The following is a 26,414-nucleotide window of genomic DNA, read 5'->3' as shown; positions in this document are numbered from 1 at the left end:
GCTGGTGACTGCGAGCTGCTGGCCAAGCTTTAGATTGCTGGTGTCTGGCTACATGGCAGAATAGTTGGGGTCAGCACCCGGCTCTCTGAGGTTTCCCTATAGGTATTCTAGTACAGGGGTGCTCCTGAGTTTGGGGATCTAGAACAAGAGAATCCCTGGAAGATTTCTAGTGGACACAAGTGCTCAGGTTCTTATCTTCAAGCCTTCTTGGATGGCCAGTCCTACCAGCACCACTATTCCAGATCCTGATGGCTCTGTGCCCCCACCAGAGGTCACAAAAAGCACCTATCCCCAGCTGTGTTAGTAAAGCCCAGCACAGTCCCTCCTCACAACCTGGCCATTCAGCACCTCCTCAGCCCTTGAGCTTCAGCCACCAACAGGCAGGGTTGAACTGTGTGGGTTTTGGAGAACAGAAAAGATCACATGTGCTGAGCTTCATAGTAGAGAACTCTTTTTTTTTTTTTTTTTTTGGTTTTTGGGCCACACCCGGCGTTGCTCAGAGGTTACTCCTGGCTGTCTGCTCAGCAATAGCTCCTGGCAGGCACGGGGGACCATATGGGACACCGGGATTCGAACCAACCACCTTTGGTCCTGGATCGGCTGCTTGCAAGGCAAGGCAAACGCCGCTGAGCTATCTCTCCGGGCCCCATAGTAGAGAACTCTTATAGCACCTTCAGTTGTTGGTGAACTGTTGCTAGCTGAATTATACACCTTTATCTGGAGGTCAGTGAGAAGCTCTCTCCACTTCCATTCTCATCAGGCAGCCTTCTTCTCCTACATCCAGTGCTCTCAGGACTGCTGGGCTGCCATTCACTGAGGGAATCACTGAACTAAATGAGCCATAGAGAAGGAAGTATGGCAAGGAAGTGAAATCTATGTTTAGAGCAGCCACAGGATATTGTATGTCAGGTCCTGAGAGTGGTTCCCAACTGTCTTCCTGAAACCTTTTGGGTCTTCCTGAGATTCAGAACCTCTTTCTCCAAGCAAAACCATACCAAACAATCAGCCCTTCCCCTGGTCTGCTACATTTCCGCATTGTGACTGTCCATCTGGACCATGGCCACGACAAACACAGCCACACACAGTGGAGAAATGCAGATTCAGATCCATCTACAATTTTGGAGACCATCTGGCTCATTACTTTAAAATATGTTGCCTGCTTCAACTCATCAAGAATGGAGATTTTGTTCTTACATGTTCTGCTTTAGTGTCTTGTGCAGGAGGGATTTTCATCCATCAGCTGGCACTCACCTCCTATCTTTCACCTCTATGAACCTACCTTTCAGGACAATAGAATTAGCAGCCACCAAATTGGACTATTCTTTGCTCTCAATAAAATACTTCTTAAAATAAAAATTAAAATGAGATAGTGGGTGTGTGCACCCCTCCTTAGAATATCCCTCCTGAGCCATTTTCAGAGACCTTCAGCCCCCAAGGGCTGCCCAGTGCACTGCAGAGGATGGAGCCCAAGGCAAAAGCTGGTAAGGCAGGGACTGTTGGCTCATTCCCTGGAGCCTGGAAGGTGAGTTATATGGGTGCAACAAAATTGTACTCTTCATGCTGTGGGAAAATTTTTCCTCATCTGTGACCACACCTCTAAGTCTCTGCCACTGAGAGTGATCCCCACCCTTCATCTGCTCCAATTCAACTACAGTGCAAATTCAAGTCAGTTACAACACCCTCATTTACAGGTGAGGAAACACTTTCAGCGTTATTGAATAATTGAGTAGTAAGCAAAGAATGTGGGAGTCAGGATTTATAACCAAGGCTGCTCCCTGGCATATACCTTTTATTTAATTTATTTAGTTAGTTTGGTTTTGGGGGTCCATATCCTGACCATGCTCAGGGTCTGCTCCTGGCTCTGCAGTCATCAATCACTCCTGGTGGTGCTCAGGGGATCATATGGGATACCTGAGCCTTAGTCTGCTGCTTGCAAGGCAAGTGCTCTGTCCACTGTACTATCTTTGTTGTTCCTTAGCATCTGTCTTTTAATTAAATAGCCAGAACCCCAAAAATTTCATACCAAAAGAAATGAGCTCAATTCAGAGAGGATGAACAGAGGGTTCCCCCTCTCTCTGGATCAGTGTATTATGGTCTCATGTTTGAGTACATCTCCAGCTTGAGCGAGGTGATGAGTGGGGCTCTGTTGCCTGCAGTTTGTCCTCTGGACCATGTCTCTGGGCCACTAGGCCCCATCCAGGTAGGCCCCATATCCAGCCCACATGTGAGTACAGAATCCTGCAGAAAGAAGGCTGAGTGAAGAACGTATTGATGGCTGTCCCTGGTGAAAACTGGCTTTATTTCTGAAACCTTCCTTTTTTATTTTATTTGTTTATTATTATTATTATTATTATTATTATTATTATTATTATTATTATTATTTTGCTTTTTTGGGCCACACCTGGTGATGCTCTGGGGTTACTTCTGGCTATGCACTCAGAAATTGCTCCTGGCTTGGGGGACCATGTGGGACACCGGGGGGATGAACCATGGTCCATCCTAGGTTAGCGTGTGCAAGGTAAATGCCCTACTGCTTGAGCCACTGTTTCTGAAACCTTTTCTATGGAAGAGACTGACAGCAATGGAGAAGCTTGTGGAGAATAATTAAGTCAACACTGTTCCTCCATGGATGATGATAGTAGAAGGATTATAGTGACTTCTGAACCTATCAAGCATCTGCATCTTGCTGGTGCTGAAAGAACCTGTATCTGTGTGGGCTCTAAGAATAAAGGAAGAGGAGGTATAAAAAGCAAAAATGTTCAGCAAGACCCTGCCCAAAGTCAGCCCTCATCATGATCACCAGCATGATTTCACACTCATTTTCTCAGCTCTGCCTCCTTCTTAGGAACCCTTTGAAAAGAAAATCTAATTTAGAGCATGGGAACATTGTGAAAAGATAAGCCAAGACAAAGAGGGACTAATTAAAAGCAGAGATCTGGACTAGCATCCTGTCGTGTAACCTTGGAAAAGTGCCTGGCCCTCTCTGGGCCTCCATCTCAGAGTCCTCAAAAGTCGAACAGGCTGTGGTTTGCTTGCTGGTTTGTTTCATCACAGAACTCAGTTCTCTGGACTGAGCAAGAGACGCTCAGTGGTTCCTGCTGCAAACAACTCTTTCCTCCAGCCAGGAGGAAAGGCCCTGCACCATGGACACTCTGGGAAGGTGCCAGAACTCTGCTGTGCTGATTTCCTGCCTGAGTACATCACAACTGTGGCCCAGTAGGAAACTGACCCCTAAGTGGAGCAGGTGCTTTCCCTCCACCTGAGGACTGCTGGCAGCCTAGCTGTCAGATCCATCACTAGCAGGGAAGTTGTAAAAAGTGTAGACACCGTAAGAGGCTTTTTCTCACCCAGTAGAGGTTAGCACTTTAAAGTGCTTTTAGACAATAAAAGAGACACTGTGTGTTACCCTTCTCCCAACTTCCTGCCTGATTTACCTTGTTGGTGAGACCCTCCCACAGCTAGGAGGGGTCTGTGATTGGTAATTAAGAGTGGCCAGGGATGGGGTGAGAGGAAGATGCAGCAAGAGAGAGAGGAAGAAACAGAAGGGATGCAGGGCAGCTGATAGAGGCTGCTGAATAAAGCTTAGCTTAGAAGCCACACATGGTATGGCGGTTAGAGCCTTGTAATAAAGCTAGATTTCTCCTGAAACTTCATCTGACTGTCTGTGGATCATTTCTTTGCTGTTACCCTAATAGCAACTGACCCGAGGGCTAAAGGGGCTGCAGGTGCCGGGCTGGGCTGAGAAAGGCCCCACCATCCATCCACTCTTTATACTACTAGGACTACGTAATTAATAATTAATGCAAAAACTGTGTTTGCTTTTTGCATTATCAATAATTTCATTCCTGAGAGGGAGGGAGAAAGGCACTTCCTTGAGGATGGGGGGGTTGGTGCTCTCCGGGGCCAGCACTGATGAGGAAGAAAACAGGCCCAAGTGTGGTCCATAATGAGTCTCACCACAAACGCTTTTCAAAGGGTTTTACCCAAAAATCCACACTGAGATGATTGGGTGTTCATGCCAGATACACAGAATATTAAAGACTGAGCCCTCTAGACACTACAAACAAGTTGTCTTGTTGTCTCTGCCTTCTTCCTGCTGTTTTTCTACCTGTTCATTAGATGTGATATTTTTTTCTTTGAATTTTTGGGTCACACCTAGCAGTTCTCAAGGCTTACTCCTGGCAGTGTTCAGGAAACCATATGGGGTGCTAAAAATTGATTCTAGGCTGACTGTGTGCAAGGGGAACACCCTACCTGTTGTATTATCACTCCAGGACTGTGAGTTACTTTTAAAAGCATATTTAAAAGTATGTTTTCTGGATGGGTCTAGGTGATACATGTGGGAAAAGTGGAGAGAGGGGGAGAGCTGGGCTGGGTGCAGGAGCCCTTGGGGGCCTGACCAAGCTCTCTGCCAGGATTTAGAGGAGGAGGCTCTGGGAGGGGTGGCAGTGAGAGGTGTTCCAGCAACACAGCAGAGAGTCATACCAGCAGGCTCTGGTAATCATGTGGCTTCAACCCTGACATGCACAACCCATGAACCCTCACCATATTAGCAATGTCCTGATGGCCCCTGGAGAGTTCCAGCTCTGTTACACAATTCCCTCCCTTCCCAGGGCCAAAAAGAAAGTCAACTCTGGCTCAGCACTGACACCTCTTCACTCTGGGCACATGCTTAGTTTGGTTGTCTCTTCCAGACTAGAAGGTGTTCAAGGAAGGGGACCACCCCCAAGGAGAAATAGAGCCATCCCAACCCTGGGAGGAGCAGCTCTTTGCTTTTTTGGGGAGGGGGTGTGAGCAGGTACATAGGCAGATTCTCCTTTATCTCTGTGCCCTCCTGTCTGAAGCAGAACCGATGGAATTGGCAGCAAGCACTAACACAGTGACCAAGCAGATAAACATTATTTTTTGCGGAGCACCAATCAAAACCGCTGTGCCTGGTTTGCCTGGATGCCAGATAAGGGGTTGCCAGCAGCGACCTAATGCTATTGCTCTGAACTTCTCTTATCTATCCAGCCGACTATGCCAACTGTCAGGAGCAGGACCAAATGAAATTGGCAGCCAGCGACACTGTGACCAGGCAGATTATATCAGGCAATCACACTTTTATTATTTGGTACTCAATCCTACACTAAACCCTCAGTCTAATGCAATATTTCATGGGCCCACTCACTAATGGTCCTGTTATGATGTGATATCTCTGGAAATGTCCCTCACTGCTGGGGTTTGGCAAGGAAGCTGAAGTTGATGGCAGATTCTGATAAATCAGTGGTCTGGTTCCGGGGCAGGAACTGAGGTCTGCTCAAACTGTGTCAGTCCTTTGACAATTCAATGTGAGGTCACATCTGTGCCCACTTTCCCTTGTGGCACTTTGTCCAACTGGTGGTGGCCCTCTCTCTACTTTTATCCTACATTCCAATGATCCTAAGTTCTCATTGGTGACACCCTGCAGTCTTGGGTGTTTTCTATAAAATGAAGATGCTTGGTTGGGCCGACCAGTGGCTTCAATCATAAGTCTTTATCGCTCACTTATTCACTCACTTTCACACACACACACACACACACACACACACACACACACACACACACACACACACACGTCAGGTCCTGGATGCTTTCTCTTTATCCCGGGAGCTTCCCTAATTAGCATATCACTTCTTCACTTTAGCCTTGTCTGGGGAGGGCCCAGGCTGCTGTAAGCAAAATATTTTTATCTAGTTTGGCAAGGAAGCATAACTTTTGAGAAACATCACTCAGATTTAACACAAGCATCACAGTCACAAACATTGTAAACAGTAAAATCTGTTGTAAACATGTTTACTCAGATTGTCTGGTCCAATGGTCCTCAAACTATGGCCCACGGGCCACATATTGTATTTATTCCCATTTTGTTTCTTCACTTCTAAATAAGATATATGCAGTGTGCATAGAAATTTGTTCATAATTTTTGTTTTTACTATAATCTGGCCCTCCAACAGTCTGAAGGACAGTGAACTGGCCTCCTGTTTAAAAAGTTTGAGGACTCTAGTCCATAGGTGCCTGAGCTGGAACCCTTTAGGTCCCTTAGCTATCTTCAGACATTCATTACACCTCCCTAAGTTTGTCCTCTAGAACACATCCCTCTATTCATTCCTCTACCACACCCCAATCCATCCCTCCAATCCATCTCTCCATTTATTCTTCCATCCTATCCCACCATTCATTCATACTGTAATCCATCCCTCCATCAATCCTCCATCCCATTTTCCTATCCATTCTTCCATTCATCTCTCCACCAATTCATCTTTCCTTCCATACATGACTCTATTAGTTTCTCTACCCGTTCCTCCATCTGTCCCTCCATCTATGCCTCCATCCATTCTTCCTTTCATCCTTCACTTCATACATTTATTCCTCCTTTCTTCCATCCATCTTTCCACCTTCCCATCCATCTTTCACTTCAGCCCAAGTGAAAGCGCCTGAAGCAGGGGCGCCTCAAGGATTAAGAAAAAAAGACAGACATAAGAGAGAAAAACATGGGTCAGAACATCCACAGCCTCATGGACTAAAAAGTTCTGACTGTCCTTCACATACAGTATTTACTGTTCAGGGATAACCAACATGGGAGGAAGTGCAGATACCTACTTAATGCTAAAAGTCTAAGTGGGTCTTTACATCTCAAAAAGGGTAGTGTAAAGAGAAGAGGAAGCTAATGCTAAGGCTCTGTGAATTGTCTTCCATAGGGAGAGAGGGCAGGACAAAAAGGGGGAGAAAACAGGACTCCCACCAACAGAGCATTCCCTGCAGGTGCTGGTGTTCAGGTAATTTAGAAATTAAGAAATCTTAGATCACCTTTTCCCACCCTTCTCAGACTATCAACTCTGTAGCTAAACTTATTTCTTGGATGAATTCAAAACTGATACAATATCTTTCCTTTCCATTCCTCTATCCTTCCTTTATCTATTACATCCCTCCCTCCATTCTTCCTTTATCCATTTCATTCTTCCCTCTATCCTTTCTCCATTCTTCCATCCATTTCTTTATTCATCCCTCTACCTATACCTCCAACCTTCCTTTTTTTGTTTGTTTGTTTTATTGGTTTTTGGTTTTTGGGCCACACCCGGCGGTGCTCAGGGGTTACTCCTGGCTATCTGCTCAGAAATAGCTCCTGGCAGGCACGGGGGACCATATGGGACACAGGGATTCGAACCAACCATTACCTTAGGTCCTGGGTTGGCTGCTTGCAAGGCAAATGCCCCTGTGCTATCTCTCCGGCCCCACCTCCAACCTTCTTTTCATAAATTTCAAAGGATCCAAAATCTCATGGAACAAAACTGAAAAGGACACTTGATTATGTGAGTGGATTTATCATTCTACTGATTGCCCATGTCTGAATAGATCTGCATCCTACCTGTCACAAACCAGAGCTCTGGTATTGCCCTGCCTCAGTTCCCTGCCATAGCAGAAGCACTAGTGGAAGGAAGCAGGCACTCTGGAGGTGGGTGTGTATTGGAACATTGCACATATGAAGCTATCATTAGAAGTACCATATACCACAGCACAACCATAAAAATAGTTAAGAAACCACACACAGATACATCCCCACCCTCAAATCAGAGAGGTACCTCCTACACACTGTCTCCCACCCAACCAGCCAGCAAGGGACCAGTCAGTAGCCAGATAAGAAGGAGCAGTGATGACAGTGAACTGTGATGGTAGACTGGACAAGGGAGATGAGTTTCAACACACTGGCCATAAGCCAGGAGCTGCAAACCCCAGCCTGGGACTTCAGAATTGCAAATGTCCCAGCATTCCTAGAGGGCTGGTGTTTACTCTTACAGGAAATAGCTCCAAGAGGCAGTAATTACCGTTTCTTCTGCTCTCTGAGAGACTCTATCTTTGGCAAACTAATTACTAATAAGGTTTGCTCAACAGCCAGTGTAATTGCTAGAGAAAACTATCTTTAAGGACTTATTCTGCCCAATTTGAGGCTCCATGTCATCAACCCAAGAGTTCTGAAAAGTCCTTTTGTGGAACATAAAGGGTTAGTGTCTAGCACCTCCTGGGCCCATTAAGTGTCTTCATTCCCTCCAAGTGGCCACCTCTGTCCATCCCCTGGAAGATACTTACTGAGCTAAGAAGGCACGTCCCTTCGGGGCCATTTTAAAATGTTTTTACATGAGCTGTTCATTTAGTGGCAAAGAGAGGAATCCAGAATGAGCCTAACACTATCACTAGTTTATCCCAGATAAGCACAGAAGCCTCAGTCTCTCAGAGTGGATTAAAACAAAGGAGCCAATGGAAGCTGCAGATTAGATGTGCACAGACGGGTTCCCACTGCTCTGGACTAAATGTTTGCATCTCCCCTCACCAATGCATGTGATGGGATAAAATTGGAAGGTGATTAGGGAGGCGAGAGCTTCAGACTAGGGTTATAAGCAGAGAAACAGTGTTTTCACTCTCTCTGGAGGTGCCATAGAAAAGACATGTAGTTGCAAGAAGGTGGCCTCTGAAGCATAGAGAGCCCTCACCTGATTCTCTTCCTCTAAACTTTACAAAATATTAGCCTGAGCTCAAGCACCATGATTTAACCTGATCTCTTATCAACATGATTTAGCCTGAGCTCTAGGAGAAAGTGTGTAATCTATGTTCTTGGAGAAAGGACCAGAGAGATGGTACAGTGAGTAGAGCACTTGCTTTATAGAAAACTAAACTAGATTTGATCCTCAGCACCCCTATGAGGAGACCACGCATATGGACTCTTGAGCCTGCCAGGAATGGTTGCTGATCACAGAGCCAGGAGTAAGCCCTGAGCATTGCCAAGTGTGATCCCCAAAACAAAACAAAACAAAAAAATAAAAGAGGGAAAAATTGCATTGTGACTAAGCCTGAGCTCTAGGAATGCATCTGTGATTTAAGGCACCCTCTGTTACAGAGTTGCCCACATCCCAGATTTGAAGGATGTGGTTCATCTTCCTTTATTTAAGTCCTTCAGTTTAGGTTATTTTGTTAAGGCTGCCCCAACTGAGTGATCAGTCCTTCCAGCTCCTTCCTTATGGGGGCTGGGGCAACACTGTAGCTACGTCTCCTTCTTCCATTCTCAACTTAAAAAGTGAGCGTTCTGTGCTTTCTAGAAGGTGATGCTAGCCAAGAGTGGAAATCTGGGGACCTGGAAGAATATTCTTCAAACTGTGAATAATGACTAATTGCCCTGTGGGGCTGTATCTTCACTTTCAGTGTAAACCTTTGTAAATTATTTTCATAAGCATTTATCACTTTTAAAAGTTCTTATCTTCACTTTCTTTCTAACCACTCACCAGTTCTGTGGTTATCTTCCTTCCTTCCTTCCTTCCTTCCTTCCTTCCTTCCTTCCTTCCTTCCTTCCTTCCTTCCTTTCTTCCTTCCGTCCTTCCTTCCTTCCTTCCTTCCTCCCTACTTCCTTCCTCTCTCTTTCTTTCTTTCTTTCTTTCTTTCTTTCTTTCTTTCTTTCTTTCTTTCTTTCTTTCTTTCTTTCTTTCTTTCTTTCTTTCTTTCTTTCTTTCTTTCTTTCTTTCTTTCTTTCTTTCTTTCTTTCTTTCTTTCTTTCTTTCTTTCTTTCTTTCTCTTTCTCTCTCTTCCTTCCTCCCTTTCTTTCTCTCTCTCTCTTCCTTCCTCCCTTCCTTACTTTCTTTTCTTTTCTTTTCTTTTCTTTTCTCTTCTCTTCTTTTCTTTTCTTTTCTTTTCTTTTCTTTTCTTTTCTTTTCTTTTCTTTTCTTTTCTTTTCTTTTCTCCACACCCAGCAGCACTCAGGGCTCTGTACTCAAAAATCACTCCTGGTAGGCTCAGGGGACCATAGAGGATGCTGGAGATTGAACCCAAGTTGACTGCATGCAAGGCAAATGCTCTATCCACTGTGCTGTCACTCTGGTGCCCTAAAAGTTCTTTCTGAGTGAGCCTTCTCCTGGCCCCTTGCACTGGGATCCTGGGACTCTCTCCATTGTTTCATACAAGGAGAGGAACTCCAAGATGCTCCCTGTCCTCCATCACTCCCCCAACAGCTCAGGACACACAGAGCAGAGACATGTTGGCCCAACAGTGGGCCCAAACATTTCTGTTTCTGATGAAAAGACTCTGTTCAATCAGTGTGTAAAAGGGAAGAAAGGGAAGAGAGAGGCAGAGACAGACGCAGACAGAGACAGAGAGATAAGAAAAATGCCATCAAAGCAGGCAGCTAGGAGGCCCGAGGGGAGCGCAGGAGAAAACTGAGAATATTGGTGGTGGAAAACATACACTGGTGAAGGATGGGTGCTGGAACATTGTATGACCGAAACTCAATATGAAGAACTTTGGAACTGTATCTTGCATGTTTCAAAATAATTTTTTTTAATAAAAGAATCTGGTCTTGAGTATGTGGGCTTGAGCACAGGGCTCAGGCGATGGTAATCCCCCTTGTCCCTGGTTACAGATGGATGATAGATCAGCCCCACAATTTTCCTATTGAACCCTCAGAGCTGATGGAAGATGGTTTACATCTCTTCATCTATCTGTAGGCCTTTCTTCACACTCCAAATCAGAGCCCATAGTTCTGTCTCAAACCATTGGCAAGAGATTCTGTTTCTGTAGTAATTACAAATCATAAATAGGGATCTTATGAATTTTTTTCAAAAGATTTAAAAATATTTCCATGTCCCCAGAGCACCCTTAAATGAAGAAAGGTAAAGAAGTCCATTGTGTATGTGTGGGTAGGAGAGAGCTTGATGACTGGTGGGGTTGCACTAATCCTGAGAGGGCGCTCAGTGTGGGACCCCCAACCCCAAGTGCAAGGTGAATAAACTGAGGCAGCAGGCTGGCACATACCCTATAGTGGCTCCTATGGGAATTCCAAGGCTCACCATACAAACTCCATTGGATATTTTCTTCCCGTCTACAAAGATCAGTGAGTGTTTGTGCCTTCTTCACACTTGGATTCTGGACCAGGACTTGGCCAGGGGTTCTGGAATCTCATGGCTGACCAACACTCATGGGTGAAGGGTGGGTTTTTAGGCAAGCTGGATGGTGGGAAGAAATCCTGAATGACTGCTCCAGGAATACAGAAAGCATCACCTCCATCTCTGGCGGTGAGGGCTTTTATCCTCAGCTATGTCTGTCCCCTTACAATGTAGGGTGTGGGTACTCAGCATTGGGAGAGGCAGCAAGCATCTCTACACCTTCTGTCCATGGTCCTCTTGCCTAGGAGGGAGGTCACTAGGGCTGTAGATGGTAGAGCCATCCTGGAGGTCACTCCCCCTCATGTCCATAGAGATCAGTACCCCTGAGATGGCAGGAACCATTCATGCAGCTGGATGTCCCAAACTAGGTGTACCCCATAATGTTTTTCACCCTGAAAGAGGGCCGTGAAAAGGTGTAGACTCTGAAGGATAAGTGGAGTTTGCTCCTTGACACTGCACGCCCACCAGGTGCTAGAAACAAACCAACACTTAACAGTTCCTTTGGTGTCAAATGATTTTCTTCTTAATTAAAATAAAAAAGACCCTGAGCTCTTCGTCCCCAGGGAATGAGACAGTGGGCCCTAGCCTGTCATCTCGTAGTTCAGACTCAGCTACAAGTTTATTCAGCAAAATCAGAAGGCTGACTTGGTGTGGGAGGTGGTGGTGCGGTAGAGGCCTCCCCTCACACAGGAGTTTGTGATGCAAGATTCCTAATGTTAACCTGTGAAGTCAGATCTGCTGCAGAGGGATGTTTGTGGGCCCTTGGCAAGCAGGTGAGCTCACAGAGGAACCCTGAAAAGAGTGTCTTGAGTCCTCAAGGTCCAGACTGGGGAAAGTCTGCAAGAAAAATGGAGAGTGTGGTTGGGCCTGGGAAATGGTACTAAGGTCTGGAGCTCTGGCTCTGCATACAGGAGGCCTGGGCTCCATCCCAGCACTGTGTGGGTCCCTGAGCACTGTCAAGAGTGAGCCTTAAAAACTGGCCAGGAAGAGCCTAGATCATCACTGGGTGTGACCCCCCAAATAAACAAACAAACAAACAAAAAAACTGAGGGGAATGGAGTGTGAAAACTACTTCAGTCTCTGCTCTTCCCCTTTCATATGCGCATACATGTACAAATGCATGTAGAGCAACACATAACATCTATACATGTGTGTTCATGTGCATATGTGGACAGTTATACACATACAAACCAGTGGGCCTTTGCACTCATGTAAATCCACAACATAGATGAGAGGGTGTCAGGAGGTCAGGAGAAAATGGAGGGTTTAGTGATGGCAGCTAAATTAAGATTTAGTACATTGTGCAACAAACATTTGAATTATTCCCAGCACCTTAACTGCTTGGATTTGCATATTCATGAGAAGCTGGTCATAAATGATGAAAATACAGACATATATATATATATATATATATATATATATATATATATATATATAGCCCCCAAGCAAGACAGCTCAGAGGTGAAGAGTAACAGAAGGCAACTTGCCACAGTGGAGAGAGTTTCTGGGGAGCATGTGAGGCTGTGGGCTACATTCATGGATGAAGATTCATTCACAATTGGCATACAGATCCAGGAGAAATCTGTCTCCCCTGAGAGGATACCACTGTGCAAAGTAAGGACTGTTGTTCCCATTTGGTTTGCAAGCCGAGGCAAAAGGACTTAAGCTCACTTTACTGGTGAATGCTTGAGTGGAAATAAGTCTCAGACTCCTGTTTACCGTCAGCAAAGCCCGCCATGACCTCTGCTTCCCAAAGTTCTGTATTAGAGAATGAATTGGATGAGTGAAGAAATGGCCACTAAGCAAAGACTGAGTGGAAGCAATAAAAAAAAGATAAATTTCTTAGAAATTCAGTCATACTTTTCCCAGATTGACCCAGGAGACACCTCAGACAACCTGATTGAGGTTTAACTCAGGAATCAGAAAAATTATAAACTGGGCATGATGGTGAACACAAAATCTAAATTCTCTTGAATTTTGAAGAGTCAAGAAAACCTTCGATAATCATCTGGGAGATCAAAACAACAATGAGATGTTCTCTCACGCCACAGAAACTAGCACACATCACAAAGAACAAGAGCAACTCGTGCTGGTGTGGAGAAAAGACTTCTCATTCACTTCTGGTGGGATACCAACTGGTCCAGCCTTTTGGGAAAACAAAATGGATATTCTTCAAAAAACTAGAAGTTGAGTTCCCATATAATCCAGCAATACTACTCCTAGAAATATACCTTAGGGGCCAAAAGCACAGTGCAAAAATATCCGCTGTATTCCTATGTTCATTGCAGCACTATTCACAATAGGCAGAATCTGAAAACAGCCCAAGTGCTCAAGAACAGGTGAGTGGATAAAGAAAATGTGATACATCTACACAATGGAATACTATGCAACTGTTAGGACCAATGAAATCATAAAACTTGCTAATATATGAATGGTGTGGAGAGTTTTATGCTAAGTGAAGTAACTCAGAGGGAGAGGGATACACATAGAATGATCACACTCACTTGTGGGATATAAACAAAATGAAAGTGTGGTAATAATATCCCAAAAAATAGAGACGAGGGCCAGGAAGACCAATCCATGGTACAAAGATTGCCACGAAGAGTGGAGTACTTCAGTTAGAGCAGGAAAGGACCTTTGATAATAATAGTTGGAAATGATCAAGAATTAGAACTGAAAATGAACTGGAACTGGATGCTAAAATGAGATAAAGTAATATGCATGATGCACTTTCTGTAACAATATTACAAACCACAGTGTCTAAAAAGGAAAAAAGGAAGAGAAAAAGAAAGAAGGAAAATGTCTGCCATATTGGCAAGCAGGGGAGAGAGCCAAGGGAGGACAGGTGGGAAACTGGGGGTACTAGTGGTGGGATATGTGGATTGGTGAAGGGTGTTAGACATTGTATGACTAAAACTCAATTATAAACAACTTTTTAACTGTGAAAAAAATTCAACTGTATTATAAACAACCTTGTAAATGGGATGTTTAATTAAAATAATGAAAAAAAAGAAAGAGAGGAAGGGAGGGAGGAAGAAAGGGAGGAAGGGAAGATGGAAGGAAGGAAAAAAAGAAGGAAGGAAAGGAGGGAGGAAGGAAGGGAGGAAGGGAAGATGGAAGGAAGGAAAGAAAGAAGGAAGGAAAGGAGGGAGGAAGGAAGGAAGGAAGGAATTTTCGAACAAAGAATAAAGACAAAACGAGACAAAATAAGCCCTTCACTATGATGTCACTACTAACCCAAGTGTAAGACTTATGGCCAAGTTCTCCTTTCTTTAGGAATTGAAAATATTTTATTAATCTTTTCAGTGGTTTATATTTAATTACCTGATCCTCAATATCTTTGTGTGTGTGTGTGGGGGGGGGGGTTTGGGTTACACCCGGCAGTGCTCAGGGGTTATTCCTTTCTTCAGGCTCAGAAATTGCTTCTGGCAGGCACGGGGGACTATATGGGACGCCAGGATTCAAACCGATGACCTCCTGCAGGAAAGGCAAACGCCTTACCTCCATGCTATGTCTCCAGCCCCGATCCTCAATATCTTATAAAAGTCCTTGGAGAAATAAACCTGATGAAATGCAGGAAAGAAAATCAAACAATAAAAAACAATAATGGCAGTAGACAGTTTGCTTCCAGACCCGCATCTCTCCAATGTTCTGGTCTTGGAACATGAGGCTTCCTCCACAGTAGAAGTGGGGGGCAGGGGGAACTTCCCAAGTAGTATTTAGAAGACACAGGAGACCCTTAGACAACCTGGCTGGGGTTCAATGCAAGGGCTCAAAGATTGAGTGCTCAGATTAGCTGGGTCATCACAGCACTGTTCACGAGCCTCCAGGAATGCAACTCATGGTGTACAGGAGACCATGTTGTACCAGAAATCAAACTGGGTCAGCCAGATGCAAGGCAAGAGCTACTTCTCCAGCTCAAGTGCAGGAATTTTTACCATCAGTTACTCAGGGATGTGTCGCTGTGGCTATATTGTGACAGAGCTGTCTGACCAGTGGTTCCAATCCAGCAGGAGACATGAATGTGTGGGAATTAATAGAAAACACAGGGGCCTGAGAGATAGCACAGCGGTAGAGCTTTTGCCTTGCATGCAGCAGATCCAGGAAGGACAGTGGTTTGAATCTCGACATCCCATATGGTCCCCCTGGCTTGCCAGGAGCGATTTCTGAGCGCAGAGCCAGGAGTAACCCTGAGCACCGCAGGGTGTGAACCCAAAAAAACAAAACAGAAAACACAATCTTCGAAAGAAATTGTTGCCTACCTCTTCAAAGGGCATCTGATTTCATCTTCTCTACCTGGGTCAGGAAAAATATGTAATCATAATGTTGAAAATTCCTGGGATTGGATCAAATATGTGTAAAATCTGTTATCAAAGAGCAGATATCATTCGGTTGGAGAACAGCATGTATTTGTTTTACAGCTTGGCAGAGCAGAAGCCAGAGGCCTGGGGGCCAGAGTTGGCAGGGAGAGAGAAGAGGTAGAGAGTAAGCACCAAATCCCACTTCCACACAATGGAAAGACCTGAGCTGGCTGAGCAAGAGAAGTTAAAACTCAATATGTAAAATGATAAGGTAGCAAAGAGGACATTTTAAAAGATAAAACATGACTGGTAGAGATTAGGGTTGCTAGGAATGCCATTCATAGATATGCAAAAGCTAAGATGTGTCGTTTCTAGTGAGAGGTAAGTTCATTTGTTCCTGCATTGTGTGTTCACTTTCCTACTTATTAAGGACTGGCTTTGTGCTTGATACTAAAATGTAACTGGGAGTTCAAAAGTAAAACAAAAGCCCCGTTCCTATCTTTAAAATCTAGAGGGGGTGTGCAGGGGGGATTGGATGCTAATTATTTCAGTTAAAAATCATAACAGGGGTCGGAGAGATAGCATGGTGGTAAGGCATTTGCCTTGCATGCAGAAGGACGGTGGCTCAAATTCTGGCATCCCATATGGTCCCCCAAGCTGGCCAGGAGCAATTTCTGAGCATAGAGCCAGGAGTATCCCCTGAACACTGCCGGGTCAGACCCAAAAACAAAACAAAACAAAACAAAATCATAAGAATAAAGGCAACATTATGGATGAAATGGGTGTAAGAGAGATACACAGGTGGTGGGTAGTAAGTGACATTGGACAGAGATGGAGAGATGAAATGGGGAGAAAAGGAATAATCAGGCTAAAATTTCAGGGACATCAAGCTAAGTCAACAAGCAAGGGTGGAAAGACATTTTTACTATTGCTGTTGTTTGGGTGCTACATCCAATAATGTTCTGGAGTTACTCCTGGCTCTACACTCAAATTATTCCTGGTGGTACCTGGGAGACCATCTGGAATGCTGAGGATCAAACTTGGGCCAGTCAGGTGCAAGGCAAACTCTCTACTATGGCTGTGGTTCCAAGAAGTCATTTCTTTTTTTTTTAATGTTATAATTCTTTTATTTTAAACATGGTGGTTTACAAAGTTGCTCATAATACAGTTGTTTCTGGCATTCAAGTTTCTAACACCAGTTCTACCACTGGTAGAACATCCACTCTACCATTGTCCTGTTTCTCACTTACTCTCTTTTGGCAGGTATGAGATCATTTACTTAATATTGCTTGTTACAACAAACTGGTAATTGAATTATCAAAATGAAATTCAGTAAAAGAAAATTTGTGGTAATTATTATATTTCACAATAGGGCCATTAAGTCATTGAAGGTTCACTGAGCTGTTTCATTGTTTGTTATTGCTTTTACTTATTAACCTTAGGTGGCTTCTATGCTTCTTTGACACCTAATTTGGTGTGTTCCTACTGGTGTGTAAGTATTAAAAAAAATTGGAAGTGTTGCATGTTTCCACTCTCCAGGAATTCCAGGATCTGTGGAGCTGAGTTGGTGAATAGACATGATGCCTTGCAAGCAGCTGATCTAGAACAGACGACAGATGGTGGTTCAAATTCCAGCATCCCATATGATTCTCTGTGCCTGCTAGGAGCGATTTCTGAGCGCAGAGCCAGGAGTAATCCCTGAGTGCCACTGGTGTGACCCAAAAAAACAAAAAAGAAGAAAGAAAGAAGAAAGAAAGAAAGAAAGAAAGAAAGAAAGAAAGAAAGAAAGAAAGAAAGAGAGAGAGAGAGAGAGAGAGAGAGAGAGGGAGGAAGGAAGGAAGGAGGGAGGGAAGGAAGGAGGGAGGGAAGGAAGGAGGGAGGGAGAGAGAAAGAAAGAAAGAAAAGAAAGAAAGAAGAAAGAAAGAAGAAAGAAAGAAAGAAAGAAAGAAAGAAAGAAAGAAGAAAGAAAGAAAGAAAAGAAAGAAGAAAGAAGAAAGAAGAAAGAAAGAAAGAAAGAAAGAAAGAAAGAAAGAAAGAAAGAAAGAAAGAAAGAAAGAAAGAAAAAAAAGAAAGAAAGAAAGAAAGAAAGAAAGAAAGAAAGAAGAAAAGAGAAAGAAAAAAAAAGAAGAAAGAAAGAAAGAAAGAGAGGAAGAAAGAGAGGAAGAAAGAAAGAGAGGAAGGAAGGAAGAGGAAGGAAGGAAGGAAGGAAGGAAGGAAGGAAGGAAGGAAGGAAGGAAGGAAGGAAGGAAGGAAGGAAGGAAGGAAGGAAGGAAGGAAAAGAAGAAAGAAAAGCCAGCAGACCTGGAGTTTTTATCAGTTTGATAGAAAATATGTTTTAGCCTTCAGAGGAGCAAGGCTCTAAGGCAGGGGAAAGGGGTACTAAAGGAATTCAAGTGTGAGAAGACAGCAAGAAAGAGGGAGGAGGAAGAGGAAGGAAGCAGTGAGGGAACACAGTGAATCTCTCATGCCCTGGTGAAGGAATTGGGATCTGAAAATACCTAACCCGAGAGAGGGAGATTCACGTCCTTCCCTCCCTCCCTGTGGGAGCCCAGGTTAAAGCACACACAAGGATACATCAGCTCTGATGTGTTCAGTAAACACCACTGTCTGCAGCTACTCACCTCCTCAGGGACAGAGAAGCTTATTAAAGAAATGCACCTTCACTAAAAGCTCCCAAATCTAAATGAATCCATGGATGGATGAACGGCACATAAACTAATGTCCCAAAGTAACTGAGTTGATGGAAAGTATTCCTAGTATCCCTCCTTGATCTGTGAGTTTGACATAACCTGGACACCCACAGCCTAAAGCATAAGGGAGGGGGGGGGGGTTGGGACAGGATGAAAAACAAGAAAACTATAGGCCAGTTTTTATTTTTGTTTTGTTTTTTGGGTTCTTCTTCTTCTTCTTCTTCTTCTTCTTCTTTCTTCTTCTTCTTCTTCTTCTCTTTTCTTCTTCTTCTTCTTCTTCTTCTTCTTTCTTCTTCTTCTTCTTCTTCTTTTTGGTTTTGGGTTTTGGGCCACATCTGGCAGCACTCAGTGATTACTCATAGCTCTATACTCAGAAATTGCTCCTGCCAGGCTCGGGGGATTATATGGGATGCCGAATTGAACCTGGGTCCATCCATACCTGGTGGGCTGTGTGTAAGGCAAACACCCTAATGCTCTGGTCCCTGTTTTTCAAGCTGTTGTCTGTCTTGAGACAAAAATCTGAAACAGAACATCACAGTGGAGGGCTGTAGTGAAAATATAGCAGGTAGGTGTTTGCCTTGACTCATCAACCTGGGTTTGATTTCCGGCATCCCATATGGTCCTGTGAGCACCATGAGAAGTAATCCCTATTTGCAGAGCCAGGAGTAACCCCAAAGCATTACTAGGTGTGACCCCAAAAACATATAAACAAAAAACAAACAATATCACAGCGAAATCTGAAGGTGAAGGTAAGAGCAAGCTGCCTTGTGACAGGGGCATAGCTAGAGAGCAAAGATATGTGAATGCCCCATTGTCGCTACCGTTCCACACACCACTATAGCTTAATGATTGTCATCTTGGTAGGTCCTGAAGAAGCAGCAAGGACATGTAAAGGCTCATTCCTATTGGAACAACTTTTTGTTTTGTTTTGTTTTTGGGTTATACCCACCAGCGCTCAGGGGTTCCTCCTGGCTCTACGCTCAGAAATTGTTCCTGGCAGGCTCAGGGGACCATCTGGGTTGCCGGAATTTGGACCACCATCCTTCTGCATGCAAGGCAAAAGCCTTACCTCCATGCTATCTCTCTGCCCCCCCCCTTTTTCTTATTTTTAGGCCATACCCTATAGTGCTCAGGACTTACTGTGGCTCTGCACAGGGATCATTCCTAGCAGGACTTGAAGAGTCAAATGGGGTCTCAGGGCTTAAACAAGTCAGCTGTTTGCAAGGCAAGTGTTTTACCCACCGTACTATCTCTCTGGCCCCTGAAACATTATTTTGACAGTGAAATAACCTTAAACAAAGACCACAAATGTCTCCTGGAAAGACACCTAAACACTCAAATTACAGAATCCCAGGAACCCCAGACCACACAGTTAGATCAGGAACCCAGGCACTAATGAAAGAAGCAAAGGATCCAAACTGTTTACATTTGCATATAATACTTGTTTAAATATATGAATCAAAAGAAAGTAACTGAAAATTCATTAGCACCAACAAGAGTTTGATTAAACTCTGGACTTCAAACCATGGGCTCCGAACCAGAACATCCATATCTTCAGGGACTTGAAAAAATACAGAGGGCTCAGGGACAGACCTTGCTGAATCAGAAAAGTTTAGAGTGGCCCAGCTCTTTCAACAACTTCTCAGGGCATAAATTAGAAGTCCACTGCTTTAAAGTACTATAGAACAAGAAACAGGATGATCTCTTTCAAAGGTACATGTAAATAACTAGTAACAATTGTTTTGGGGAGTGGGAGATGGAACCTTTATTCACCATTACACCAGGTAGCATTAATAATATATATGCTTTCTCTGAGTAAAATTAGGCCGTGTGCATGTGTTCTGACCAGCTTTATTTGCATATAATTCACTTACCATTACAACTCAGCCACTTACTGTGAACCATTTTGCACCTTTAGTTTATAGGTTTGTTTGGTTTTTTTTTTTAGGTTTTGGGCCACACCCAGCAGTGCTCTGCACTCTGAAATTGCTCCTGGCAGGCTCAGGGGACCATCTGGGATGCCAGGGACTAAACCTGGGTCTATACTGGGTTGGCCGCATGCAAGGCAAATGTCTTACCTCTGTGCTCTGTGCTATCTCTCTGGCCCCATTCATAGATCTTTACATTTATCATTGATCTGAAAATTTCATCACACCATCCCCCAGAGAAACCCTGTCTCCTCCTGCACCTACTTCTTTGGTGCCCTCCTCCGCCTGAGGCTGAGCTTCTATCTCTGTCTCTCCAGATGGTCCTTTCTGGGCATTTCCTGTCGATGGAATCAGAACTCTCATGGCCTTTCGTGTCTGAGCACCCGATGTGCCCACAGCAATCTGCATATGGTCAGCCAGACTGCCTGTCGCCTCTGGGTCTGTGCTAATGATGGGCCAGCACCGGAAGTAGAGATCAGGAGAGTGTGTGGACTGGGGTCTGGGACTCCCTCACTATACTATCTTACAAAAATCACACAGGCTCTGAGTGAGCTTCCCTTCTCTGAAAGAGGTGGGCTAACCCTCCTCAGAGACCCAGGCTTACCAACCTTTGTCCTGCTCCCAGGGAATCTGGATTCAGAACTTAGAGCCAGAGGCATCGACAGAAGGAAGAGTCCAGGATTGCACCCCAGCAGGCAACAGCCTGCACATGATGCTTAGGGGTTTCCTAATCTCGCCTGGGTTTTTTCAAGGGTTTTGGTGAAAATCCAAAATGCCTGCACCTGGAATCTAGGGGTTCAGAAGATAACTAGGAGGGCATTCCTAAGGAAAGGATATCCAAAGTGCTGACTACAGAGGAAGAGGAGAGTCCCAACGAAGGGATACAGCCAGGAGGGCTGGTTCCAAGAAGAGGCACCAAGAGAAGATAGAAATCATGGGATGTTCAGGGGGATATTTGTGACATCTGAAGAGAGCTCTGGTCGCCACCATGATGAGTGAGTTGGGGCTGCTATTGATATCTAGTGGGGTAGAGATCAGGATACATTTTAGTTCCCCACAAAAAAAGCTCTTCTTTTCAGGCTTCATAGGCGATGACCAGGTAGGGCCAGTAGGGAGATAGTGCATGCGATAAAGGCTGGGACTTCTTAGAGAGCTACACTGTCCTACCCTGACTACTGGGGATCAGGGAAGACTATAGACAGAGGGGGAGGTCACTGATGATGTTTCAGTTGGAGGTTTCTAGCCTTGGCTGGAAAACTGAGCAGAGGGTCATCTGAAGCTACCTAACAGGCAAGAAATTGAGTTTCCCTGTTTAAACCCAGGTTTCCCCAAGTAAGTCTCATGGATACCTGGATTGCTAAACTGGAAAGTCAAGAGTTCTTGTGGCCAACAGAGTCCCACAGGCACTCACCCAGACAGAGGCCATACCAGAGGGGGGAAGTATCTGAGTTATACTTAGGTAGTAAACTCCCAGTCCACAAGAGACAGTCAGACAAAGAGTGGGTGAGTTTGTGCATGGACAGACTGACAGAAGGAGAAAAAGTGAAAGATAGACTGACACAGTGAGAGTGAGAGAGACATACAGATACAGTGAGAGAGAATGAGAGAGAGAATGAAAGAGACAGAGAGAGACTACTGCCCTGGAGCATTGGGAAGAAGAGACAAGCAAATAATGGGGAATAGTGAGTTGGATAATCTAATCAAGGAGAAATGTGGTGAGGAGGGGCACACAGCTCCAGACTGCAATCAAGGAATAATATTCTAGAAGAGATAACCTAGACAAGAATGTGCCTTAAAAAGGGACCAGGGGGGCAAATAGGCAGTTTTTTCTGTGTGCCCTGCAGAGGGTTCAAGTACCAGCATAGGCATGAGAGAGAAGTCTGCTGCCAGTGGTGGAGAGTAAGAAAAACTGAGGTTATTCCTCCTAAGATATAGAAAACCCCTCCTTACAACTCCCTTAATCAGGACTGCCTCCAGACTCGGGTCCTGTGTTGTCCAGGGCTGGGCCCAGTGTTGGCCAGTGATCAGCAATGGCCGCTTACAGGTTCACAGAGAAGTAGCTAAAAGTCATTGACAGGAGAAGAGAGGGAACCAGACTGGCTGCAAGTGAACCCCCCCCCCAAGATCGAAAGTTCAATCTGAGAAGCCTGAAAACAACCTATCAGGAGAAAGTCCCCACATGCTGCAGGTCTTGATTAAAAAATAACAAAAACAAGGGGGTATTTTGTTTATGACTGAAACCCAACTACAATCATGCTTATAATCATGGTGCTTAAATAAAGATTTTATATGTCAAAAAAAATTCCCTCAGCTGTTTACAGAGCTTATCAAGAAAATAAGCTTAATGCAAACCATGACATTGACTTTTGTTCTGTATTTGGGTCACACCCGGCTGTGCTTGGGGATCACTCCTAATGGGGCTCAGGGAACTATATGTGATGTTGGAGGTCAAACCTGGGTCAGCCATGCAAGGCCAAGTGCCTGTCTTGTCCTCTATAGTACTGCTCAGGGCCCCACAATACAGACTCCTGTAAGACTTTCTAATCCTATTTTCTCTGAATTTTTTTCTCTCTACCTATTTTTCTAGTTTTTAGTTCAAATTAATCTAATGCTGAATCTTACATGACTTACTGATATGTTTGTAGATTTGCTTAGCTGAGAAAATACAGGTCACATCAGTTTCTGTAGTATTATTTTATACTAACAAAGCTACTTTACCATATACCCCACAGAATATCATGACCCTTTACCATTGTCCCAGCTCCTCTGCCCCTGCCCCCGCTGCCCCAGCCAGCTTTCCATCTTCTTTCAAGGTTTTATTGGCAGTATATCTGGGTCTGTATCCACTGGAGATTGTCTAATTCCCTGCTTCGCTTCTTTCTACTTAGCATATGAGTGACATCATTTGGTATTTGTCTTTCTGCCTCTGAGTCACTTCACTTAGATACTCTCGAATTTCATCCGTGATCAGGGAACTGCTTAAGCTTACCTTTTCACAGAGCTGAGTAGTATTCTATAGTATAATACTGCCTCTGTTTCTTTATCCACTTTTCTGAGTTGGGCATTTTTGTATTTGCCCGTGACCCCTAGACAGAGATCTGAACACTGCAGGGAACTGTGTCAAAGGACCCTGAGGGCTGGTTGGTGGAATTCAGCTCATTGTACCATGCACAGGGGGGTGAAACATTGTAGTGATCCTGGTGGTTCTTGTAACCACTTGAAGAACAAGGATTCAGGTTGAATGTCCAGAGACAATGAAGGACAGTGACCCAGGACCTCCTCCCAAAGTGTAACTGCTTGGCCAAGAGGCATTGCCTAACCAGAATCAGCTGATAAGTATGATCACAGGTGACAGCTAGGCTCCTGTTTGCTACAACCATCACTTTTCTTGGAATTTTATTGCACTGCCTCCCTTCTGCCTTGGGGGTATTAATAGAAGATAAGAGGGTTGTGCACAATACAGCAAAACTCAGGTAAATGCCAGGGGTACTGACTCTCACAGGCTGGCTACATTGGTGGAGGTGCCAGGGGTAGCCTGGCATGGAGAAGCAGTCCTTTGATTTCATGTTGACACAGGTGATGTGTGGACTGTCAGTGACAGTGGGGACTGAAACCTGGAAACCCATGGTCACATCATTGTGGTTTTTCCCAGGGTTAGGGACACTGTTTAATAAAGCAGATTTTAGGCATCTGCACAGATGCTGAGAGGCAAAGGTGGGGGCCAATGATACTGTTCCAGCCCTGGGGTCTGGGTACTGGCCCCTTCTAGATGAAGGCACTAATGAGTGCAATTTAACCTTGATTCCCTATTCCTAGTCAGGGTAGACTGGAAGAAACTCAGGCCATTGTGAACACGCCATTCTCCCTTTTAAATCGTTGAAAAAACAAAAGGGTTATCTGCTGGGGGACTGTTGTGAAAGAAGGTTTTTTTTTTATTATTGCAAAGTGAGCTACAGAAAAATCATTCCTATTCACATTCTGACTGTATCTGTAGCTGGGAAGTACATACTGGCCGCAGTCATTTAGCTGCCAGCCAGACGATGAAGTTGAGCTGGGAGAATTGCACAGAATGAGAGCCAGACTCCTGTATCAAGCAAAGCCGGAGACCCACATGCTGTAGTCTTAAGTTGCCACTATTGTGTCATTTCAGTTTTCTGGTTCCATACAGCCTGAAGTTTTCCAGTGGTTCTCACTCATCTCTCAACAAAGAGGAAGGAGAGACCCTACATCCCCTTTAAAAGATATTAGGGCTTGCCAAAGGATTTGAACCAGATCTGAGGTCAGTAGAGGTGGAAGTAAGGCAATTGCTCAATCTGTATCTATTTTAAAGTGGACATAGCAGCCTTGCATGGGGCCCAGACTGCTCACACAGAGCTTAGTCTGTGTAGTTGGCTGTGCTTGGCCAATGATGCTTGGGGTCACTGTAACTACACCAGGTAGGGCACACATATTGCAAGAGTGGCTGCCATGTCAGGAATCCTACTCAGGCTCGTGCACACACTAGGCTTGCATTCTGTCCATTGAACTCTGATCATTGCCTTCACTGCATATGAAATGGGTTCCAGGGCCAAGACTCTAGTCTAGGCTTTTACTTAAGCAAAGAGACAGCTGATGAGATGAGGCTTCCAGGTTCCAACCATGAAAAACTTTTTAAATCACAAGGGTTTCAATAATATATATATATATATAATATATATATATAATATATATATATATATATATATATATTTATATATATAATATATATATATATATATATATATAAGAATCTGAATTCTATGGAGGGTCACCCAGAATTCCAGTGCTCAAATCTTTTCAGAACACTTTCCCTGTGTCCCAGCATTCTTTCTTTCCTTTTTGTTGTTGTTGTTGTTGTTGTTGGATGCTATTGAATAAAGTCCTCAGGTTCAAACATTGGAAACACTGTAGAGATGCGGGTCTGGAATCAAATGGAGTTCTAGAAAATAATTTCACACACTCACAGAGAGAAAGGAGTGATTTCCAGGAATTCCCCCACATTTGCCCTTAGCTCCTAGAAAGCAGCCACCTTGAGGAGGTCCAGAAATGAAAGAGGATGACTTCCTCTCCATCAAGTATTTAATGTAAGTGAAAATGGCCACACCTGGAGGGTGGGCCCAGCTGGTCTCAACACCAATCCAAGGTGCTATATTCAAAGATCATTCCAACCAATGAGTAACAAGGCATATACTTGAATGAAGTAGAAACAGATCAATCCCAGTAAACCCACATTTTGAGGAATATTTGCCTGTCTATGCTGGAGGGGGTCACTCTGAAGGTGCTTGGGAAACTCTCTGTGGTGCCAGGGAACAAACTGAAATGGGCTACATACAAGGCAAGTACTTCCATTGCTCCACTCTTTCTGTGGGTCCTTTCCAGGTTTCTGACCAAGACTTCGAGCTTTCTTCCAGACGGCTCCCTCATTTAGCTGGTCCCTCACTCACAGTAGCATTTTAGGAGCACTGCTCTGGCCCCCACACCCTGGGCTACAGACAGCAGGAAGGTGAGATATTGAGATACTTCAATACCAAGAGAAAAGAGCATCTGGACTCAGTCTCCATTTCTAGAAGAGCTCCTAGAAACACTAAGAACTCCAAATATATCTTTTGTTCTGTGAATGAAGGTGCTTGGAAAGGCCCTCGCCATGGAAGTCAGGCTGCTGGTTATCAAGGACAACGACATTGTCAAGAGAGTTGGAACTGGGGTTGGAGTAATAATACACAGGTAGGGCCTTTGCCTTGCAATTGACTTATCCAGATTTAATCCCTGGAATTTCATTCGGTATCCCCCGGACATCAGGAGTGATCTCTGAGTGCAAAGCCAGGAGTAAGCCCTGAGAATTGCTGGTTGTGGTCCAAAAACAAGAGAAAGAGAGAGAGAGAGAGAGAGAGAGAGAGAGAGAGAGAGAGAGAGAGAAAGCAATAAAGACCAGTGATACACGGTCTCCAGAGCAAAATAGGAAAGTCTAACTACAGTGAGAGAGAGAAAGATAATGAGACAGAGAGCAGAGACAAATAGAGACAGAGACAGACAAAGACAGAGAGAGACAGAGAGTTGGAACTTTCTGTACCTGTCTTTCCACCTTGGGAAGCAATTCCCAATTACCCATGATTTCATCAGTTCCGCCTGTATAATGAGTCTTAGTAGAGTGACATACCTGGATGGAGTCTGGGCACTCCTTAAACTTTCCTCAATGTCCTGAGTCCTTCCTGTCTGACTTACCTTCTTATAATAAGCTAGCGATCTTGCAAGGAGTTCTGTGGACCAAACGAGGGTCAGCCACATGCAAGGCAAGCATCCTACCAGCTGTACTGTATCTCTGACCCCTCTTCTGGGTTCTTGAGCAATCTAGAAAACCAATCAAGCCCAAGTAGGGCCTCCACTGTACAGCTCATGAGTTGAAACACCAGAGCCATCCCTAAGTTAAGATTGGTCCATGCTGCAGAATAGTCTCACTCATCTGTGGGATTTAAGAAAAATAAGACATTATTATAAAAATACCCAGAGACAATAGAGATGAGGACTGGAAAGACC

Source organism: Suncus etruscus, chromosome 12 (assembly GCF_024139225.1).
Source record: "Suncus etruscus isolate mSunEtr1 chromosome 12, mSunEtr1.pri.cur, whole genome shotgun sequence".
Classification (NCBI taxonomy): Eukaryota; Metazoa; Chordata; class Mammalia; order Eulipotyphla; family Soricidae; genus Suncus; species Suncus etruscus.
The sequence above is the reverse complement of the archived record's forward strand: the minus strand, read 5'-3'. Positions refer to the sequence as shown.